Genomic DNA, 13,781 nt, shown 5'->3' with positions numbered 1-13,781 from the left:
TAATTAAACGTTTATTAAGGATATAAAGAGTGGTGAAATAAGGATAGCTCAGCGAAGAAATTCAGTGAAGAAAAGAGGCTGAATAAAATTCCAAAGCAGGGAATTTACGTCACCTACAAAGGCCGCAGGCGTCCTCCCATTCTCCCGAAGGAGAGGAGACACTAAGGCCTCCCCAGTCAGATCTTAGAAGCCCAGGCAAAATTAGTAGGCTTGACGAGCTTCCCCGCCTCAGAGGGAAAATTCAGCTAGAAGGTGAAAGAAAGAACGACATGGGGAGACCAGATTTTGGTGAACAAGGCCCGCACTTTATTTTCCAAAGTAGTTTCTATACCTTAAGTTATGCATAGAGGATAATGGGGGAAGGGGTAGAGTCATGCAGTAAGCCAGGCTTTCTTCCTGCAAACTTATCATATGCAAAAGTTTAGGTGATTTGCATCATCTTCTGGCCCGGAGGCCTGTTAACATTTTAAGACCCTTTCTTCAGAAAACTTACTTTTCTCTAAAGGTGATTAGTCAAGCGCCACCCTCAAAAGCATTAGATAAAGTTGCATTCCTACAGAGCAAAGGTGTGGTGAGCTATAACAAGAAAAAGAATTAACTCAAGGGTCCCAGGTTGCAAACATTAAAGCTACCACTTACACCAATTATATTAATCAATACACTGCCAGGGACACAGCAGGTAAGGGATATGGAGACTTAGCAGCAAACATTGGTCTAACAAGTGAAAAACCCTTCACCAATACAATTGCTAATCAATCTTTTAACTGCTCAAAGGACTCTGTATTTAGACAGTTTAGAACATCTCATGCCTCTCACAGTTGGGAGGCTCTGAGCAATCACATGTGGCCGGAAAAACCTATTCAGGCAGGCTAGAGGACTTCCAAAGGAGTTTGTAGGTTGAAACACTGTCACACCCAGGAATTATTAACTGGAGCTGTAAGTTAACTCTTTTTTCAGAGAGAGGTAGTGGAGGACAGCCCCCTGTAAAATCAGAGGTGTACGACCCAGAGGGATGGCATGGGGAGGGAGGAGGGAGGAGGGTTCAGGATGGGGAACACATGTATACCTGTGGCAGATTCATTTTGATATTTGGCAAAACTAATACAATTATGTAAAGTTTAAAAAAAAAAAAAAAGTCAGAGGTGTAGGTGAGAGCATAAAGCAGAAAGTAGGCAGACTCTGGTTTTGGGGGTAGATGCTCGACAATTTCCAGGGGGACTCCTGAGGCTCGATCCCGCCTTTGCGTATGCCGAGCCTCCTTCCTCATGACCTTTGCCACAGGCAGAGTGCCTCACGCTGGCTCCCGGCAGTGATAGAATTCTAGTTGAGCTATTCCAGATCCTGAAAGATGATGCTGTGGAAAGTGCTGCACTCAATATGCAATATGCACTCAATATGCAATATGCCGGCTCCCGGCACTTCATTTTGCAGGTAGAAGAACTGGTGAGAAGGGAGAAAAATGGGGCACACATGATATCTAGGAGGGGAAGGTGTTACCTGACTCCAGATATTACTGACACACAGAAATACGGGCCCAGATCTTGCAGTATTCAAGAGAAGCTAGAAATTTGGACATGGAGATTCTCCATTTGTAAATGTCTCAAAAATACCATGACTCAGGCTTATCTAACACACCTGAGATCTGGATCCAGCCTTTAGACACTCTCAGTACAGAGGATTCAAGTTTATGATTTGAAGGGCATCGCTGAGTAGGCCTACCTAATGAATCAAATAGAATCTGATGACAAGAAAAAGATTTTCAAAAGAGCAAATGTACAGCTATAGTCACTTGATTGTCTGTGGTAATGCTCTCTCTTCAATAAACAGAACATTCCCCAGCTATTCAACCAAGTTGTCTTACAAAATGCAAAGACATTTCCTTCATCTACCAACTGCTGAACTCATTCATTCCTTCAATGACTACTTCTTGAGCATTTACTTTGCTCAAGACGCTGTGGGCAACACTAAGATAATTAAGATATAGTTGCTGCTTTTTCTAGCCTTTTTGTTTTTTAAGCTGAAAAAGACATTTTCTAAAATCACTCTTGTTGGGTTGAAATAATTTTTGACTTCCCTGGTGTCTCAGCGGTAAAGAATCCACTTGCAATGCGGGAGCCGGGGGTTTGATGCCTGGATGGGAAGATACCCTGGAGAAGGAAATGGCAATCCCGCTCCAGTATTCTTGCCTGGGAAATCCCATAGACAGAAGAGCCTGGTGGGCTACAGTCCACGGGGTCACAAGGAGTTGGACACGACTTAGTGGCTGAACAACCACAACAATTTTTACTTATTTCTCTCTTTCTTTTATTCCTTATTTGTACACGTGGCATTAGAGAATTTGTGGAAGGTCAAATGCGAGGAAGGTGTCAAAGATAAGTATGTGACTCTTACTGAGAGTCAGTCAAGAGATTTTTCCATGGAATATACTATCTGGCAATAAACAAACAAATGCCGTGATGGTCAGCAAGGTAGAACGGCTCCCCAACCACCATGTTCACACTCGACACCCTCCACAAGCATTAAATCATCTAGATAGGCCTATAGTGTGTAATATGCGGCAACCTAGGGGACTTTTTAATTAAAAGTTCTTAAGACTTCTTACTTCCCAATATTTTGATGTCTTTCTGAAGAAGCTGCCTTTTATTAGTTACAGCAGACAGGGTACAAAATGCTTTCAATATTTTTAATATTACAGTCAGGATTTTTTTCAGTTCATTTACAACTCACTGCAGTGATTAAAGCAGGTTGCCTAACTGTCTTTAAGCACACTATTTTATGCATAATATGGTAATTATATTAAATGAGTGTACTATCAGTGGACTTCTTGGATGAGTGAATTTTCTTGGGCTAAACAAATGGCATAATGTATATTAGACGATTCTGTTTTGCCGCATTAGGCTAGAATTTAATCAACTTATGTAAAAAGTTATCAACAAAATCTTATCAGTGTGACTTTTTTATACTTTCTCGTGTGAATAAGTGAAGGCTGCCTATTGCTTCAGTCTCCAAAACCCATAAAAAAGATCATATAATGAAATCAAATTCCACCAAGAATCAAACACAGTGGAGACAATTTCTTAAAATAGTAACTGTACTGTGTAAATAGGAAAGGGTATCATATTCTTTTAAAGACTGCTTGTTTTCAATTTATAAAATAGAGACTGAGGCAAATCAGAAGTTGGGAATCCCTGGTGGCTCAATGGTAAAGAATCTGCCTGCAATGCAGGAGACAGGAGACTCAAGTTCAATCCCTGGGTCAGGAAGGTCCCCTGGAGGAGGAAATAGCTATCCACTTTATTATTCTTGCCTGGAGAATCCCATGGACAGAGCATCCTTGTGGCCCACAGTCTATAAGGTAGCAAAGAGGTGGACATGACTGAGCACACACGCACGCAAATCAGAAGTTATCCACAGATAATCTTCTCTTTGATGTGGTCTGATAGCTTTCCAGCCTGTTATTAATAGTTCTGCTTTCCTTTTATTGGCTGTCATTCACAAAAAAAAAAAAAAGCCTGGTTTACCCTAGTTTTCATGCTTTTTTCTCTGTAGCTAGGTCTGAGAAACATGTACTCATTCCAAATCCATGCACAGTGGAGAAGGCAGGTTTGTTGGCTTCTACAGACTCGATTCCACCACCAGCAGCGCTCACATCTGTCTTTAGAGAACTGCAGTGTTGTTCACGCTTCACCTCACAGAGAACAGAGGAGACCCATTTCCTTCTTGTTGAATCTCATTCAATCTTTGGATGACGTACAAGGTAAGTTATTGAATAGTGAGTACTCCATCCGTTTAAAGGGCTTCAGTCTTTCCTGCACTCAGTTCTCCAGTCGTGCTAGGGTCTTTGCAAAGCCCACAAACACACCTGATCCCTCTCGTGGCCCCCGTGTGTGCTACCACCTCTGCTGAGAAGGCTTCTCCGCTCTTCCCTGAATCAGACTCTTGTCTCTCCTTCAGAAACTGGGACCATCACCTGCTCAGGAAGCTATTGCTGGAAGCTCCTACAGCTGGGATAACAGCACTCCTGTTTGTTCCAGAAGCCCCACGGCTCACCCCAGTCTCAGCCCTCCTCTCACTGAATGGCAGGGAATTGCATGTCTTTTTTTGTCTCTTTCCTCACTGAACAAGGGGCTTCCCTTGTGGCTCAACTGGTAAAGAATCCACCTGCAATGCGGCAGACCTGGGTTCGATCCCTGGGTTGGGAAGATCCCCTGGAGAAGGGAAAGGCTACCCACTCTAGTATTCTGGCCTGGAGAATTCCATGGACTGTGTAGTCCCCGGGGTCCCAGAGTCAGACGCGAATGAGCAGTTTTCACTTTCACTTTCCTCGCTGAACCATAAGCTCTCCAAGGACAAGACTAGATTGTTCATGGTTGTAGCCTCAATAGCTAATAGAGCTCCTGGAGTCTAGAACGTTCAATATAAACCCTTGAAAAAAGTAAACAAACAGTGATATGAAATTTAAAAAAAAATAATGCAAATCACTGCTTACTGAGTTCTGGCTCAGCCAGAGAGGCTCCCCTCTGTATATCATCTGAGTCCTTACAACACCCTGCTGTGTCCGCATTTGACAGATGAAGATGCTGAGATAAAGTCAAGATACACAGTCAAGGTCACAAACCAAGAAAATGTCAGAGCTACAGTTTAAATCCAGATCAGTTTATCTTTGAAGACTTCAAGCGTTACAAAGTAAGGAGGCCACCACTCTCTCGGGTAGGAGCAAGGAGCTCTGGTCTTAAAGGGGGCTCTCTAGAGAAGCCCCGTGCCTGGGGTGCCAACAGGGGCCCTGCTTCCTGCAGAGCTTCAGGAAGTGGTCAGTTTCAATACCTTCACAGGACGAATTCCGGGAAAGCCTGTACCTGCCACAGAAACAGGAATGGCACAGGAAGAGGCTGGGGTCCTCCCGGGAACCACGTACAGACCAGAGGGAGGGTAATCCACCATGGGGACTGGGCACTGGCTACTGACTGAAGAAGCCAGATGCCATTCAAGAGAACATCAGGCAGGTCTGCGATGGAAAAAGAAAAATTAGTCTGGACTAAAATTTAGAGTCTAGGTCAAAATTATTCAGTTCACTGATATCTCAGATTTAAAATCCAGAACAAGGATCTTACTTATCAGACAAATTGAAGTAAAATTCAGCTTATGGCTGAATTCTTCTGCAGTCTATTTAAATGAATTCAACCATAGGATGTTACAAGTATTAGTACATCCAGTTGGAGGTCTTTGGTACAATTGTAGAGTGGTAAAATGATTATGAATGTAGGCATTTGTGTTTATAATTATGCTTCATAATTAATGTTCCTAAGTAATACTTTAGGTTCACACCTCCATTTGCAGTTTTCTAAATGAAAGGTTTTGTACTAAAAGACTGCAAAATGGCAGGGCAGGTCATGAATCCCAGGATTAATAATGTTCCACTCAGAAGTTTTGAAACGCTTAGGTTAAAATTAAAATCACAGAAAATTAGTCATGTTTAGTGGATCAAACCTTGCATGGGAAGAGCAGACATCATAAAGTGAACATAATCATTATAATTAAAATGTTTTACCTTATAGAATGTAATCCTCTTTAAGAAAGGAAATTTTGTATGCTGCTATAATGTTAAGCAAATATATAGAAGCCCAGCCCTACATTATTTCTCAATTTGTAGGATGTTTAATTCAATTTAAGTTGAGGTGGGCAGGGAATACCCAATCTTTTATTGAGCTTCCACTATGAGTTTGGGCTTTGGCGCACTCTTGACTGAGACAGGTTACAATTAAGGTATCTAAACCTCATAAACCAATTAACAGTTTGACAGCCTTACAGTGCTTCACATACAAGTGCTCAGAAGAATCTACTGAATTAATGAAGGTGGCTACGTGAAATGTCCGATGTTACTCTCGATAAGTGCCAGGGCCTGGATTTGCACTCTGAGACATATCAGTTTTAATGAGAGGTGAACGAAACCTTGAGAGCTTTCTACCAGTAAGAAAAACCTATCGGCAATCAACTCCTTCAGAACAAACCTTTCCCACCATAATTATTTGAGTGCTGGGTGCTAAGTCACTTCAGTCATGTCTGACTCTTTGCAACCCTATGGACAGTAGTCTATCAAAGTCTTTGACTGTGTGGATCACAATAAACTGTGGAAAATTCTGAAAGAGATGGGAATACCAGACCACCTGAACTGCCTCTTGAGAAACCCGTATGCAGGTCAGGAAGCAACAGTTATAACTGGACGTGGAACAACAGACTGGTTCCAAATAGGAAAAGGAGTATGTCAAGGCTGTATATTGTCACCCTGCTTATTTAACTTATATGCAGGGTACATCATGAGAAACTCTGGGCTGGAGGAAGCACAAGCTGGAATCAAGATTGCCGGGAGAAATATCAATAACCTCGGATATGCACATGACACCACCCTTATGGCAGAAAGCGAAGAGGAACTAAAAAGCCTCTTGATGAAAGTGAAAGAGGAGAGTGAAAAAGCTGGCTTAAAACTCAACATTCAGAAAACTAAGATCAGGGCATCCAGTCCTATCACTTCATGGCAAATAGATGGGGAAACAGTGGAAACAGTGGCTGACTTATTTTTCTGGTCTCCAAAGTCACTGCAGATGGTGATTGCAGCCATGAAATTAAAAGATGCTTGCTCCTTGGAAGGAAAGTTATGAGCAACCTAGACAGCATAGTAAAAAGCAGAGACATTACTTTGCCAACAAAGGTCCATCTAGTCAAGGCTATGGTTTTTCCAATGGTCATGTATGGATGTGAGAGTTGAACTATAAAGAAAGCTGAGTGCCGAAGAATTGATGCTTTTGAACTGTGGTGTTGGAGAAGACCCTTCAGAGTCCCTTGGACTGCAAGAGATCCAACCAGTCCATCCTAAAGGAGATCAGCCCTGGGATTTCTTTGGAAGGACTGATGCTGAGGCTGAAACTCCAGTACTTTGGCCACCTCATGCGAAGAGTTGACTCATTGGAAAAGACCCTGATGCTGGGAGGGATTGGGGGCAGGAGGAGAAGGGGACGACAGAGGATGAGATGGCTGGATGGCATCACTGACTTGATGGACGTGAGTCTGGGTGAACTCCGGGAGTTGGTGATGGTCAGGGAGGCCTGGTGTGCTGTGATTCATGGGGTCACAAAGAGTCGGACACGACTGAGCGACTGAACTGACCGAACTTAACTGGACAGTAGTCCACCAGGCTCCTCTGTCCATGGGATTCTCCACACAAGAATCCTGGAGTGGGTTGCCAGGCCCTCCTCCAGGGGATCTTCCCAATCCAGGGATCAAACTTGCATCTCTTAAGCCTCGAGTATTTCAGGTCAAATATGGTTTGGGGCTGACTGCACGAGTAATTACAAATACCATATTTTCCTATTCTGTCAACATGAATCTCTGTCCATGAGGAAACACAGCAAACACTTTACTATTTGGGTGTGGGAAAGAGCGACTGTGCTTCTCACTGTCGTGCTTCTTGCATGTAGCAGTAGCCCACACAAGGACTGCAAACCACAGCCAGCCGCAGCACTGATTCCCACATCCGCAGCCTTGTCTAGAGAGAGGAATGATTCTCAGTAAGAGCTGACATGACCACTAACTAGATACTTCGCTGGAACATTGTAAGATTCTCTAATTGACTTCACAAAATAAATTCTAAATGACATTTAGTCTCCTAAACATATAGCAAGGAAATTTGAATGGTATAGATAATTTTTATGTAGTCTTGGGGTGAGAGAGGCATCCGAAGAAGCAGGCTTCCAAAATTGGAAATCATAAAAATTGCTGGATTTTACTATTAAACTTTGCTACGTAAGAAGTAAACTTGCCACATGAGAGGAAAATACCTGGCAATATGCTTAATAAAGAATGAATTTTTTAACTAAGGAAAAGAAGTACCATACTACGAGAGAGAAATGGAAAAAGACTTCTACATCCATCACTGTGACATACTGAATATTTTGGAACAACTTCCATCTTAAAATTTTTTTCAGCTAGAAATCGTGCAAAAATAATAGGAAATATCTAATTCATATCCATTCTTTGAGAAAACAAGGGCCAGAAAAAGAGGAGAATAAAGGAAAGGTGAGCCATGTGATGGCTGTACCACGTTTTCCCGGAGGCATTCTAGCTCCAGAAACTTGTGTTCTGAGGCCCGGATGGCACAAGGACAGAAGGCGAGTCCTTGGGGCCTCACAAGCGGAGATTTGGAATGAAGACTCCTGCTTAAAGCAGGATTCCCAAAGGGTGGCCCCCTAAGTGAAAGTGGGTTAATTCACCTTTGAGGAAGATAACAATATCAGTTGTAACAATTATGATGCACCGAGCAGGTTCTCAGTGCTTTAAGTATTAACTCATTTAGTCTTCACAACAGCTGTCTTAGATAGGTATCAGTTCAGCTCAGTCACTCAGTTGTGTCCGACTCTTTGCGACCCCATGGACTGCAGCACGCCATGTCTTCCCTGTCCATCACCAACTCCCGGAGCTTGCTCAAACTCATGTCCATTGAGTCAGTGAGGCCATCCAGCCATCTCATCCTCTGTCGTTCCCTTCTCCTCCTGCCTTCAGTCTTTCCCAGCATCAGGGTCTCTTCCAAGGAGTCAGTTCTTAGCATCAGGTGGCCAAAGTATTGGAGTTTCAGCTCCAGCATCAGTCCTTCCAATGAATACTCAGGGTTGATTTCCTTTAGGATGGACTGGTTGGATCTCCTTGCAGTCCAAGGGACTCTCAAGAGTCTTCTCCAACACCACAGTTCAAAAGCATCAATTCTTCAGCGCTCAGCCTCCTTTATAGTCCAAGTCTCACATCCATACATGACTACTGGAAAAAAAACCATAGCTTTGAGTAGACGGACCTTTGTTGGCAAAGTAATATCTCTGCTTTTTAATATGCTGTCTAGGTTGGTCATAGTTTTTCTTCCAAGGAGCAAGCATCTTTTAATTTCTTCCAAGGAGCAAGCATCTTTTAATTTCATGACTGCAGTCACCATCTGCAGTGATTTTGGAGCCCCCCAAAATAAAGTCTCTCACTGTTTCCATTGTTTCCCCATCTATTTGCCATGAATTTGCCACCTATTTGCCATTAGATAGATATAGTATTAGGCCAATTTTATTGTTGAGAAAATTAAAGCTCAGAGAGGTTAAGCAACTTGTTTAAGGACACATTGTTAGTGAGTGTGAGATTCAGGTAGCCTGGCTCCAAGAAGGGAGAGAAAAGTCTCTCCTAGCAAGGAATTAGCATCTACAATATTAAAAGGAACACCCCCAAATCAATAAGAAAAAGATAAACAACTCCAGAGAAACTTGGAAGAAGAGATTAACATGCAATTCATAGAAGAGAAAACATAGGTTGCTGAATAAACAGGAAAAGATGTCCAACATGGCAAGTGTAGACTGAAAGTCCAGCATAAGGAAAAACGGGGACTCTCTACGTCTGGCTGATTAGAATGTAGACTGAATCGACCACTTTGATAACAATCTAGTGAGTCTATCACTGACTCCATGGACGTGAGCTTGAGTAAACTCCAGGAATTGGTGATGCGCAGGGAGGCCTGGTGTGCTGCAGTCCATGGGGTCGCGAAGAATCGGACATGACTGAGCGACCGAACTGAACTGAGTCTATCTGAAGCTCTCTCTTTTCTTCCTTGCTTCTGCAATCCATGCCTAGGCACCACCTCCTCTGTGATGTCTGCATGAACCCATGGGCTCACAGTGACCTCACATTCTTCAAGCTTCCAACCTTCATTCTAGCACTTACTGGAACACACGACCTGCTGCCTGCTGTTGGCAGTTCTCATCTGTTCCTGAAGTGCCAGGGTGGTGGTGTTTCGTGGTTTTTCATTCGTAGCATCTGAGTAGAAGCTAAATAAATATTACTGGTTTGACTATAAAAAGGACTAATGTAACCAAATAAACCATATTTTGGGTTTCTCACTGTTCCATTAGCATATGTTGGATGCATACTGACAATCCAATTATAGTCAGCACAACATACCTCAGGGCAAACAAAACTTTAGTATTTTTGTCTTGTGTAGATCTGCTTTGTATTTTCTTGATATAAAAATTGAGCATGACAAATGTTCTGAAGAAAAGTTAAGAAAATGAAGTACTGTACACTGATGTCAAGGTCTTCTCTTCATCAAATCAGTTTTAAAAGCCATGTTCATTTCTTTGAACATCAGAAAATGACAAAGGCCCAAGGCTCTAACTGACTTTTGATAAACATATGACTGAATCACTGAAATGTTTCAGTTTATTGTATAAAATCTATATACTAAACAGGTATTAAGAGAGACAGATCATCTCTCTCTGGAGTTTAATGACTACCCATGACTTTCACTATTACTTATATATGGATGATTCTCAAATCCACATTTTAGCTCTGATTTCTCAGCACATACTCTTTCTCTTTAATTTTTTGTTTTCTTTTTGCCCTCTAGTTATAAAAGTAATATGTGCTCTGGGTAGAAAAAAATTGAAAAATAAGCAGAAGTTAAAGGGTAATAGGACCACCCATAACACTACCACCAAGAGTTGAGATAATTACCGTCCCTATTTTTTTTTTATTTTTTTTAATTAAAAAAATTGTATTTACTTAGAAGCATTCAGAATGTCAACAAAATAGCTGCAACTTTTTTTCTTTTTCTTTTTTTTGCAATTACAGAGTGGTATTCAGTTAACAGAACAACAATTGTTCGTATAAGCTGCATCAGAGACAACTCAAGATGAAAAAACTACCATCTCCGTATATAACTAACTTGTGCTGTGCACCAAAAAGAGCCTGCTTTAAACTTCCATGCCAATTTACAACCCATACTGTACCAGGCAAGGTTAGTGGCTATTGAAAATACCACCAGGACAGGGCTATCTAAAGACACATTCGGTAGTGTGTTAACTATACAAAAAAAGACACTGTACAGTTTAAAAAATAAATCTTACACAGCCTTACATTTCAATTTTTTTTTTCTTTAAAAGGAGTGAGCTGTGTACAGGGGGGTTAAATGCTTTATAGACAAGAAAAAAAAACTGCGCTAGAACCAACTTATTCATCATCATCATCTTCTTCCTCCTCCTCATCCTCTTCATCTTCTTCCTCCTCCTCATCCTCTTCATCTTCCACATCTTCCTCCTCTTCCTTCTTTTTCTTGCTCTTTTCAGCCTTGACAACTCCATTTTTTGCTGCATCAGGCTTCCCTTTAGCTCGGGATGCGGCAATGTCCTTTTCATACTTTTCCTTCAGCTTAGCAGCCTTCTTCTCACAAGGCTGCTTGTCATCACAGCAGTGTTATCCCACATCTCTCCCAGTTTCTTTGCAACACCACCAATGGACAGGCCAGGATGTTCGCCTTTGATTTTTGGGCGATACTCAGAACAAAACAAGAAAAAGGCCAGAGGAGGTCTCTTGGGTGCATTGGGATCCTTGAACTTCTTTTTTGTTTCCCCTTTAGGAGGGATATAAGTTTTCATTTCTCTTTCATGATGGGCCTTGTTCGCCCTTGCCATGTCTTCAAATTTTCCTTTCTCTTTAGCGGACATGGTCTTCCATCTCTCTGAGCACTTCTTAGAAAACTCTGAGAAGCTGACGGACGCATCCATCTGGGTGCTTCTTCTTGCTCCTCCCGGCAAGTTTGCACAAAGAATGCATATGAGGACATTTTGCCTCTCGGCTTCTTAGGATCTCCTTTGCCCATGTTTAATTATTTTTCTTCAAAAGTGAGAGCGACACGATGAGATCACGGTCCCTGAAAACCGGGGTTTCTGCTTGTGCAGAGGGGCGAAAGCAGCCAGGATTTAACTTCTCAACCACATACGGTTGCATCACACTTCAGATCTCTGGAAAGGCAGGGCTTTTCTGCAAATTATTGTTTTAATCTTCCTCTTCCACCTTTGGAGAGAAACATTGGGGTATTTCTATCACTTTGTCTCTCAGTGAATTCTTTCTGGGATGAGACATCAAGAATCTGAGCTTCATTCCCGTCCCTATTTTAATATGTGGTTATTCTAGCCTAATTTCCATATATGACATGTGTTCAACCTAGTCACCCCTCCACTGATCTTTTTGTTGTCTCCTGGTTTGGTCTTTTACAAGTGAAAGTGAAAGTTGCTCAGTTGTGTCCGACTCTTTGAGACCCCATGGACTCTACAGTCCATGGAATTCTCCAGGCCAGAATACTGGAGTGGGTAGCCTTTCCCTTCTCCAGGGGATCTTCCCAACCCAGGGATCGAACCCAGGTCTCCCGCATTGCAGGTAGATTCTTTATCAGCTAAGCCACTAGGGAAGACCAAGAATACTGGAGTGGGTAGCCTGTGTCTTCTCCACTGGATCTTCCCGACCCAGGGATTGAGCTCCAGTCTCCTCCTGTATTGCAGGCGTATTCTTTACCAACGGAGCTATCAGGGAACAAAATGTCATATAATTGGAATCATGTGGTGTGTAGCCCTTTCGATTGGTTTCTTTCACTTAGTTCAGTTCAGTTCAGTTCAGTTGCTCAGTCGTGTCCGACTCTTTGCAACCCCGTGAATCACTTAGTAATATGCATTTAAGATTCCGCCATTATTTTTCATGGCTTGACCATTTCTTTTTAGCATGGAATAAAGATCCATTTTATGAATCTTGGTTGCTTCCAAGTTTTGGTAATTGTGAATAAAGCTGCCATAAACAGCCATATGCAGGTTTTTGTCAACTATACACATTATCCTGATAGGAAAATAAATTTAAAAATCACTACTCACTTAAAGCTGAAAAATTATGCAAAATATAAAGTTATATTAATTCACTGGGCTATGTGCTCAGTCGTGTCTGACTCTGCGACCCCATGGATTGTAGCCCACTAGGTTCTTCTGTCCATGGAATTTCCCAGGTAAGAATACTGGAGTGGGTAGCCATTTCCTTCTCCAGGGCATCCTCCCAATCCAGAGATTGAATCCATGTCTCCTGCATTGTAGGCAGATTCTTTATCATCAGAGCTACCTAGGACAGTAGCACTATTTAAAAGGGGACTATTGAACAGACAAATAAAATAGAAAAAAAATTCATTATTCTTTTACTAAATAAATAACATCTACTAGAATAGCCTAAGTGAAAGTGTTAGTTGCTCACTAGTGTCCACCTCTTTGAGACCCCATGGACTATAGCCCACCAGGCTCCTCTGTCTATGGAATTCTCCAGGCAAGAATATTGGAGTGGGTGCTGTGCCCTCCTTCAGGGCATCTTCCCGACCCAGGGATCGAACCCACATCTCATGTCTCCTGCACTGGGTAGGCAGGTTCTTTACCACTAGCACCACCTGGGAATCTCAAGAATCACCTAATGTAGGCACAATTTGAAAGCTAGGACTAAAAATTATGGACTATTTGTGTAGACTGAGACACATTTGTACAGAATACACAAAACTGCATTAGAAAAATCTAAGGCCAGAAAAGCCATTCTGCTTCAGGTTCCTACCAAAGTTAGTGCAAAATCAATTCAATTTGACATTTATTGGGATCTACTATTTGCAAGGCCCTGTGATAGGTGCTAGAGCAGATTTAAAATGGTCAAGATACGAGTTCTACTTTAAAGGACCTAATAGGCCGGTAGATAAGATAAGACATCTATGCAATTAACCATAACATTATATAGATGTGCTAAGAAATATGGTGGAAATAAAAACAGACAGTGTGGGGTCACAAAGATAGGAAGATTCATTCCAGCTGATAAAGTAGAGGAAGATTTAATTAAAGAAATGACTTTGGAACTGGGACTGGAAGAATGGATAGGATTTAGACCGAAAGCAGTGGAATGGCTGGGAGAATGGG

General features: G+C 42.0%; 1 protein-coding gene and 1 pseudogene across 6 annotated transcripts in view; both read right to left on the bottom strand.

The window, feature by feature from the left end:
• PACRG (parkin coregulated) overlaps nt 1–13,781 on the bottom strand; it is a 530,120-nt gene that overhangs the window by 307,776 nt on the left and 208,563 nt on the right. The window lies entirely within an intron of this gene.
• LOC133254268 (high mobility group protein B1-like) lies at nt 10,764–11,791 on the bottom strand (annotated as a pseudogene).

The sequence above is a fragment of the Bos javanicus genome, chromosome 9 (assembly GCF_032452875.1).
Source record: "Bos javanicus breed banteng chromosome 9, ARS-OSU_banteng_1.0, whole genome shotgun sequence".
Taxonomy (NCBI): domain Eukaryota; kingdom Metazoa; phylum Chordata; class Mammalia; order Artiodactyla; family Bovidae; genus Bos; species Bos javanicus.
Note: the sequence above shows the minus strand (reverse complement) of the source record. Positions and strands in the feature narration are given on the sequence as shown.